The following is a 9967-nucleotide window of genomic DNA, read 5'->3' as shown; positions in this document are numbered from 1 at the left end:
TGTTCATGTGAAACATACCAGATGAGTAGAATGATCAGTCTTCTTGGTCAGCACCATTTGCCCTTTGTCAGATTGCGACTGGCTCCTGTCTACTTGAGGTCAAGGTGGTGACAGCGTTCCAACCCACCTCTGCCTATGCCGATGTATCCATCATGCAGGAAGCAAAGGACTAGTCTAGGACCAGGGTGGATACTTCTGTTTGGTATTTTCTCTTTCATTTTAAAGACTTTACCTGAGATAAGTACTTATATCAAATGTATCCCCTTACTATTCTGTCAAATATGAAATTCATGGTGGTTTGTTTGTTTCATCCTTTTAGATGATAAATAAATCAGTCATTCCTTGCCCTTGAACTTTTTTCTCTGTGCATTTAAACCAAAGAGAAGTTGTAAGGAATTTCTCCTTTTTTACTCATCAATTAATACTGGAATGCAAATGTGTGAAAGTGGAGGATTTGATAAAGACATGTCTATTGAGCTACTACCATGTGCTGGCTACTGACATAAGTAATCTTATTTAATGCTCATAATAATTTAGGTTCAATACACTCCTTTTGGGAAGATCAAGCTGATAATATGAAAGGCAAAGTAACCAATTTATGATTTTAGAACTAATTATTGGCAAACTTGATATTTGGACCTATTCTTTGTGCTATTACAAGGAAGGGGATAGTCTGATCATGGCTTGCAACCTTTTCCTGTGACACATAAATAAACCTTGTGCTTGGGATTAGATGTTTTAACCTGGCTCCTAGGATGGGATGATAAATTGTACACTGACTTCCTTCCTGGATGTGCCTGGAGATAAAACATGTCCCTTAGTAGACAGTGGCCTGAGGCACAGTCCTTCCCTTTTTACCTCAGTACACATACACATTCACTGCAGACAGCTTGGCTAAGTATTTGTGCTTTATGGCCCACCTTTGCTGCTATATCTGGTGGAAGAAGAAGTGGGACCCCTCTCCTAAAACACACAAAGGAGTGTGCATGTTGACCGTTTCCCTTGAGGTACCAGTGCCTATTAGTGGATCTGACCTGGCTTTGTCTCTTCTCTATGTGTGTAAATGTTGTTCCATCTTGTTGCTGTGTACGTCGTGTCTTTCTTGATGACCCCCACATCTGAATAGAGTGGGTTGACATCTCTTTTCTATCCTCCATATGATAAGAGTCCTTTCCTGAAGATGGTAGCAGGTATCATTTCCCTTAATGCTTACTACTATGCCTTTGGAGATTTCCATTTCCTTCTTAATAGAACATTCCAAATAATAGAATGGAGACTTTACTCTAATTCGTGTTGTTCAGAATACTTGGCAGAACTGAAGGGCAGGATATTGAGACATCCTGTTTCCTCAAAGAATGTTTATTAATTCAATGATAGTTTGAGATTTATTCTCCAGATAGATCCAAAAGTTAAGAAAAACAAGTGTGGGATGATACTTAGGGAAAATAGATATAAAATCTTTGGCATCTCAGTGCCTCCAGGCTCAATGACTTGAAAACAAATTAGGGCTACTTTGAAAAATATTAGACAGAAGTCATTTACCCTGGAAATAAAATAATAGCTTTGCAACAGTGGCTTTGTACTTGTATAAAGCCATTTGGAAGCTGGAGAATCATTTTCCACTCATGAAATATTCTGCTCATTAATGAAGAACATTTGATTCATTGCACATCACAGACCTTTGGCGTTCTGTGTTAGACAAATAAACCTAGGCTCAATTTGATGGAATGAGAGTTATGGGTAGAGATGCTACTTATGATCAAGTGTTACTGGTGCCATAAGGAACAATAATTTGTCAACCTCAGGAAGAATTAAGAACCCTGGGATATTAATACAGAGACATGAGAGGACTTGCATTGCATGTTGCTTAGAAATGTGGTTGACCAAATTGATGGGAAAATATGATCCGAATGTCAATTGCTCCTTTGTATTTTGTATTTCAATGCTCTGTGAACTTGGGTTCACATTTGGAATTGTATGCCCTGCTTTTGAAATATATAACATTCATTTTCCTATCTGTAATATTGCTACATATGTAGTAATTCAACAAATGTTTATTGACCTCCTACTATGGCTATGAAGGTCAATAAACATTATTTGAATTCAGGTGTATTAATTCTGGAAGAATTGTGTATGCTGGGAATGCTCTGGAAGTTCCCATTATTATAGTTGGTAGTTTAGGGCAGAGGTTTGGGTTGCAATAGCCATGTTTTCATTTTTTAAAATGGCAATACTTCCTTTCTGTGCCATTATTGGACATAGGCTTAAGGTTAGTTTTGTGGCTGGTGATCTAAACTGTATTGCTTACCAGAGTTGGTTTGGATGTTAATATTTAATAACATGTCAAATATAATCACATTTGTATTAGTACAGAAATTACATTTTTGATTATTAATGTTTCTATATCTGAAATTGTTGTTTCCTTGTGCCATGTCTAATGCATGAAAAATCAACTGAAATACTCTAGTGTTTTTAAAATCTGAAAAAAATGCTTTGGCAAAGAAAACAATATGCTACTTGACTCACTTTCCCTTTCCTGCCTACAAATGTGAAGCCAATGTTTTGGGTCAAGATCATTAGCTCATAAGTAGGGTTTCCATTTCCCTTTTAGGCCCTCTTGCATTCTGAAATCTGTCTTACCTGCATCAGTTCACCTAATTATGGCTTTCTATTCAAGTATAGTTCAAGATCATTCACATTTCAGGTATCAAGCTCAAACTTGATTGTTTATTATGTATTACCAAAGACCAGAATGTGTGTATGCTTCATTACTTTAGAAAAAAATGGATTTACACTAGCTCAGCAAAGCTTTATGATATTGCTATTTCAAATTATTTTGGTTCACTGATTAAATATAAGACAACTTGACTTATAACTGTTTTCATGATTTTAAATATTTCAGGATATATCTGTAGCCTCTGTAATTTAATTTGTACAGTGTGGACTGCACATGATTTGGACCATTTATACACTAAACATAATTCTTAGCTGTGAGACCTTGACTTATTTCAAGTCTTGAAGCAGCTTTCTATTATTTTCTCAGAACAGATAAAATGCTCTCCTGTTAATTGTCTGTACCCAAATGCAAGTCTGATTGCAGATTGCTCAAAGAAGTTCTAGATAATTTTAGAACAGGTGGTAGCAGTTGATAAAACTGATTAATTTTGTAGGTTTATAGGTATAGTAGCCTCAGTCTGGCGCTCCATGTGTGAGGGAAATGTAAGTAATACCAAGTGCATACCCAAACCTGGGTTCAAATCTCTTCTTTTCACACACTAGCTGTCTGAATTAGATCAACTCAATGAGGAAAGTGGGATTGAATACCCAGTTAGTACCAAAGAATGTTAGCATTAACAAAGCGTAAATTGGTGTGGATAAATTCCTGGCATTCATGCCCAGGTCCAAATGTAACTGAAAACACTCTTATCTGTTTATGATTCATTAAACAGGTATGATATTTCCTGTAAAACATCTGGAATGTGGCACATAATAAATTCTCAAAAATATTTTTCTGTTATGATAGTGTATGCAGTATCTTATCTATAAATTGGCACACATTCTCTGCCTGTCTTAAGTAATACCAAGCAACTGAGGAACAAATTTTCATTCAAGGAAGATGTATGAAAGAGGAAATATCAGATAATTTCTCTCTTTTTATCAAGGAACTCCCATTTCTTGTGTTCTACTGTGAGAGAGCCGAACCAATGTTTTGAAGTAATACGGTAAATACTTCAGAAATTGGGGATCTCTGGATAAAATGTGGAACAAAGATATTCGTGTCTTAAAGCAGTTAAGGAACCCATGGCTATAACATGAGTATAATCTCATGGTCGTTTTTCCTCCCAGATCTTTTCTTTTTCCAGGAGCTCACCAATGGTGAAAAACCACCTTACCTAACCCTACTCTGGAGCTGTAGTCAGATCCCACTACTAGTCTTGCAATCATGTCTTTAAAACATATTTGATAATCCATCTTTTAATCATATATTTACTGAACAACAAATTGTCTTTGCTATAAATCTGGTAATAAATAAAATATTGTGCTAGAAATTTAATTCATTCATACATTTATTATGGCCAGTTATACATTTGCTGACACCTAGTTTTCATAATTAAAGAAACCTGGGTTCATTCCATTTGATTTTGAGAAATGAATATCTTTTAACTTTATGAGTGATATTGAGAAAGGAAAGGGCATGGTGTGTGTCATGAAGACTAATTCTGATCAGTTAAAACACACAGTTGTGGAAAGCTGCACTGGGATAAATGCATAGTCATGCCACCCTGTTATCCGAACAATTCTTGGAGAAATGATTTCTGTTGTTCTGAGAGTTAATGAATGCCTTGGCTCGCCTGTTCACTGAGATTTTACCAAAACCATTCATTGGTTCTACGCCAGCCCTCTCCCCAGATCAAGAGTCCAAAAGCAAGAAAGTGGGATTGAATACCCAGTTAGTACCAAAGAATGTTGGCATTAACAAAGCCTGAATTGGTGTGGATAAATTCCTGGCATTCATGCCCAGGTCCAAAATGTAACTGAGACACTCTTATCTGGAAATATGTCTTGAGAGCTTATGAGAGAGAAATATAACTGGCAAGAACCACTTCTTGGCTTGGGCTTGTCAGAAAAACCGTTAGTGCAGGCTTTGTCACAAGATGGTGTTTTGTTGTTCGGACATCTGGCTGATTAGCTAAAATCATGCCTTTGTGGGGAATATATGGGAAGCCTTTCTTTGGGATAAATAAGGAAATACTTGCATAGAGGCTTAGTATTGTATTCTTTGTTTGCATATGCTATTCTCCTTCAGCAATAACATTTCCCTTTCTCTTTGCTTATGTTAGAGGAGACCCATGTTTATTATAAAATCAGAGTTGCTTTTACATTTTAGCAAGCCGCTCTTAGAAAACAAATTAGGAAGTCACACATATTATTTCTGCCTGTTTCCAACTGTGTGGAAAATTAGTATTTTGAAACTTCAGTCTATTACATATAAATAAACATACCCCATTCATCTCACAGGTAGCACTGATGTTTTGATGGATCAATAATTTGATCAGGCAGTAAATCAACAGACGAAAGTTTTGCCTCTGAGATACTGCTCTTTAATAAGCTACTATTGCTCTTTACTAAGGTACTGTGTTAACAAAATATTTCTAATTTAAATTTTGGAACACTCCCCATTTTCTTAGGTATTGAGCTGTTTCTCTAACCCGATCTGTGTCTACAAGTGGCAGTGATCCTTCACCATTGCAGTGATGTAGAATTTAAATGTACTGGATTGTAAACAGAACGTGAATTTATAAAATGAAAATAAATCTCAGGGGTCTATTTTCAGGTAGATTCTTCTAGTTCTATGAAAATATAAGCTTATGTTGTTCAAAATTCTCTCATGAATAAGGGTGAACTTCAGTCTCCAGTTTTAAAGGTAACGTATGCCATTTTTAAAATAAAATAATCCTGGGTCATGGTATATTTCTGATAGTGTATAATCATATCCTCTTAATACAGCAAAACCAAAATAACTGACTAATTGAGCAACTGTTTCTCAAACTCCTGCTTCAGGAGGTCATAAATTAGTACAGAGTGAAAACTATTTTTTTTTCGGGTTAATACATAGAATATATTAGGGAAAGAAGGGATAATTCTGTCTTTTATAAAATTCACTTTCCTCCATGTCATGATGATCCCACAGATGCCTGAAATGGAACTTCTTGTAACACTGGTGTTGAGGCTCCATATATCTTTTTTTTGTAGAACTCCTGATTTAATCTTCGATATAATAGAAACCATGGATTAAAGGGATTCATTTAATATTTAACTTTCCACAGAAATTCATTTTTAGGAAGCCTCAAATACAAAAAGACTTGTAATGTGGTATTTCCCAAATGAATTAACCAACAGGATGAACAAGTGCTAGATATGCTAAATATGCAATATTAACTGCTCACATTTGGTCATTGCTTACTGTGTCTCAGACACTATTCTAAACTTTTTAGATGGTTAACATTTTGAATCCATATAACTATTCTACTGAATTGGCATTATTGTTTTCCATCCATTTAAGATGCAAACTTTTCACATTTAAACAGTTCTAGAATAAGGATGTGTCTTAAAATTGATGTCTTCTTACAATTGCTATCTGTGAAGCAGAAAGTGAGATGTGTTTCTTATTACCTGCATATGTGAGAACATCAGACTCACCAGCCCTAAAATGTGCAGAATAGATGTCAGGAGTTAGGAAGGAAATGCCAGGATTGGTAATCCCTATGAACCACATAGCTGTTGTTTGGTAAAAGGAGGAAAAGTGAGTCAGACACACAACGTTCCCAAAGTCAGTCAAAAGTAGCCTGATTCTTTAAATGTAAAGCCAGCTTAGGAATCCAGCACCAATGGCTTTTAGCTGTTTGATGTGTTTCTATTTAAACTCCTGTACCATCAACACATTTGATAGCACTTTGATGATGCTCTAAGGAAAAACACAGATATGAATGAATCTGGTTCAAAAAGTAATTTGAAAGAATTGGAATCTGAGTATGAAAAAGTTTTAGGACTATCTAAACCAACTTACCTTGCTCATATTTTCTTTTTTTATAAATGCATGCAAGTGGTATATGATTCAAAGTGTGTTTTAAAAATTAACTCTAAAATTTTGATAATCACAAAATAGAAATTTACGTGTTAAGAGAGCTTTGTGTCATATTTTAATTGACAGTGGTTCTCTTTCCTAGCAGTGATAAAAATTGTCTTGCAATTCATAGCTTTTTAGATTTGGCAACCATAGTATTATTATCCCTGTTTTATATAGATGATTCAATTTTGACACACTAAATACCGGAACTAGGATTTAGATTCAGCCTGTCTTTCAAAGCTGCATGTCTCATCATTATACTTATATATACCATTTCTCTAATGAAGTAACCACAGAAGTATTATAAGATTTTTATTATACTGTTTATGATAAAGTTACTACAAGAACTTTTCAACATTCCATTTTTCCCTTCCCTGAACTTCTGCCTCAGACCATGAGCCTATGCAATTCGGTCTTCTTGAGGAGAAGCTATGAAAGAAGTTCCATCTTTTCCTCCACTGCTCTGTGGTCCTTCCTTCGTCAAGCTCATGCCAAAGAGCCCAAATCAGAGCAGAAGTCAGAGGTAGCCCATTTTATCGGAAGGAACAAGCCACATTCTCATCTAGAACTTTGTTAGGAAAGCAGGCACTGTATTTTAGTTCCCCTCTCTCTGCTGTGCAAGAACACTACCAATGGGTTGCACAGGTTGTTTCTACTCTTAGTTGACCCTCTGCTTTTTATTTTTTGGTTGTTTAAGTTTTTATTGGATAATCATAAACTTAACTCTGCAATCCAGCTAGACTTGGAAGGGGAGGATAATGCAGTTCTCCCAAAGATCTGCAGCGATAGCACAAAGATGATAGGATACGGAGAGCAGACCAGGAATGGAGGAACGCTCTCCTCAGCTACAGAGGGAATGGCCTGGTGGTTAAGATAAAACACAAATCAAATTTATTAGACTTGTCCATGGTGGGCAGTGGTGATCTTCTTGCTGTTCTCGCCATTTCTGGACCCAAAGCACTCCATGGCTTCCAGAGCGTTTGTGCTTTCTCTCACCTTGCCAGAGACCACGTGCTGCCATCCAACCCTCAGTCTCAGCCGTGCAGATGAAAAACTGGGAACCATTTGTGTTGGGTCCAGCATTGGCCATGGACAAGATGCTAGGACCCGTACACTTCAGGGTGAAGTTCTCATCATCAAACTTCTCCCCATAGATGGACTTGCCACCAGTGTCCTTACAGCATGTGAAGTCGCCACCCTGGCACATACACCCAGGAATAATTCTGTGAGAGCAGGAACACTTATAACCAAACCCTTTCTCCCCAGTGCTCAGAGCATGGAAATTTTCTGCTGTCTTTGGAATTTTGTCTGCAAACAGCTCGAAGGAGACGCAGCCCAAGGTTCCCCCATCTACGGCAATATCGATGAACACAAGGGGGTTGACCATGGCTGTGGGTGGGGAGCTGCCCTCTGCCTACTTTTACTCAATTCAGAATCTACAGTGGAATGTGGATAAAGGATTAATTCCCTCCTATCTCTCAATATATTTGCTTTTCTAAGTATATGCTGGAATAACAAAGGTATTTCATTTTATATTCATTCAAACCACTGTATAAAGAGAAGCAAAACATTTTTCACATTATATTATTCTTATGAAATTTAACTTACAGAAAACATGGTAAAATGTAAACTTTGCTTTGGAGTCTTTATATCACATATAAACCAAATTATTATGAATTAAGTCACTTTTTTAGATTTTCAAAAGCAGATATAAAAGCAAGTTTTTATCTAAATAATATTTTTCATTTCAGTGTAATATGAAGATCTGATTTCTCACAGATATAGTTCAAAATAGAAGTATAGAAACTGCATATTGTGTAACTGTTGACTATATTGCATTAGGCACAATCTAAAACCCAACAAGATGCTCAGATTTTTTTGTTTGTTTGTTTGTTTCTGGGATAGTTAAACTCCTAAATAATAGGAGACTACAACTGGTGATCATCATTCCTGAGTAACACCAGTCTATTTTACCTTTCCCAAACGATTTGGGAACCACAATATTACACTTTTCAAAGGAAAAAAAAAAAAAATCTGTATTTCAGCCCCAGAAGCACTGGGGAACAAGTTTTGCCAAAATATTTACTATGCAATAAACAATCAATACTATCATAGCTACAGGTTGAAATTAGAGTAAAGGACACATATACCTGCAAACATCAAATTGATAATGTACATCAATACCACTGAGAATTGGCAAATGGGGTCCTTGTGGCTAATAGCTCTGTGGTTTTAGAGCAAAGGATCTTTCACATGCCTGTCCATCATTCTTAGGTATGGTTCACAATTTATTAAAGAAGAAAAATAGTTGTTTTCTTTTTATTATGAATTATGTATTTGTCATAAATATGCCATTTATTAATGGCAGGTATGTAATTCATAATAAGAGAGGAGTTTCAGGAAAAAATAATGCCAATATAGTATTTGTTCATTTTTGTTTCTTTTTACTCTCAGAAATCATTTAATGTACATTTATAAAAATACGTAATAATTAGAGAGCCTTATCTGGGGAATACTAATATAAACAACTACATAGGTAAATCAGTGGAAAACTTCCAAGAGTTAATATACACAATTGATGAAATCTATAAAGCACTAAATGCAAGTGAATTATTAACAGCAAAATTCGGTCTTTCTCAAAGGACCATCAAGTGGGAACATTTGATGAAAATTAAAGGGGAGCATTGCTTGATCAAAGTTCATAATTATGAGAGGAAAAAGTTTCCTCAATTACTATTTCATTAATACCACAGAAATTTTTAATTCAACTGAAATGACACATAAGGGAAATTTGATACTCTTCTATCTCCAAAAAGTTCCACCCTATTCATTGCATATGCAAACCAAGTTTATCATGAGGGAATGATGACTTTTCATAGGGCCAAATTCTGTGATTTTTAAAAGGCAAATGACATAATCCAGTGAACTCTTAATAGTTGAGCCATCAGACAGAAGATGCTGTTCGGGATTTAGTCAGGATTCTACCTTCAGTAGCCCTTCCTTTTTTTTTTTTTTTTTTTTTTAACTTTCCCTTCTTTTTTCAAATCACCTGTATGAAAAAAAAAGTTAAAAAGAAAACAAACATACAATAAAAGAGCATTTCAAAGAGACCATAGCAAGGGAGTAAGAAAAAGACAACTAACCTAAGATAACTGCTTAACTTCCAACATGTTCCTACTTTACCCCAAGAAAGTTACATAATATAGCAACATTTCAGTGAACTTGTTCTTACTACAACCATCAGAAATTAACAGACCATAGTCATTTCTGGGCATCCCCAGAACGTTAAATAGCTTATCTGTTCTTCTTGGATTATTGTTCCCCCTTCCTTAATTGCTC

At 35.7% G+C, this 9967-nt stretch overlaps 1 pseudogene; it reads right to left on the bottom strand.

Annotated features, from left to right (window-relative positions):
* Positions 1 to 7522: 7522 nt before the first annotated feature.
* Positions 7523 to 8015, bottom strand: LOC119528954 (annotated as a pseudogene).
* Positions 8016 to 9967: the final 1952 nt, after the last annotated feature.

The sequence above is a fragment of the Choloepus didactylus genome, chromosome 3 (genome assembly GCF_015220235.1).
Source record: "Choloepus didactylus isolate mChoDid1 chromosome 3, mChoDid1.pri, whole genome shotgun sequence".
NCBI classification, from domain to species: Eukaryota; Metazoa; Chordata; class Mammalia; order Pilosa; family Megalonychidae; genus Choloepus; species Choloepus didactylus.
The sequence above is the reverse complement of the archived record's forward strand: the minus strand, read 5'-3'. Positions and strand labels throughout refer to the sequence as shown.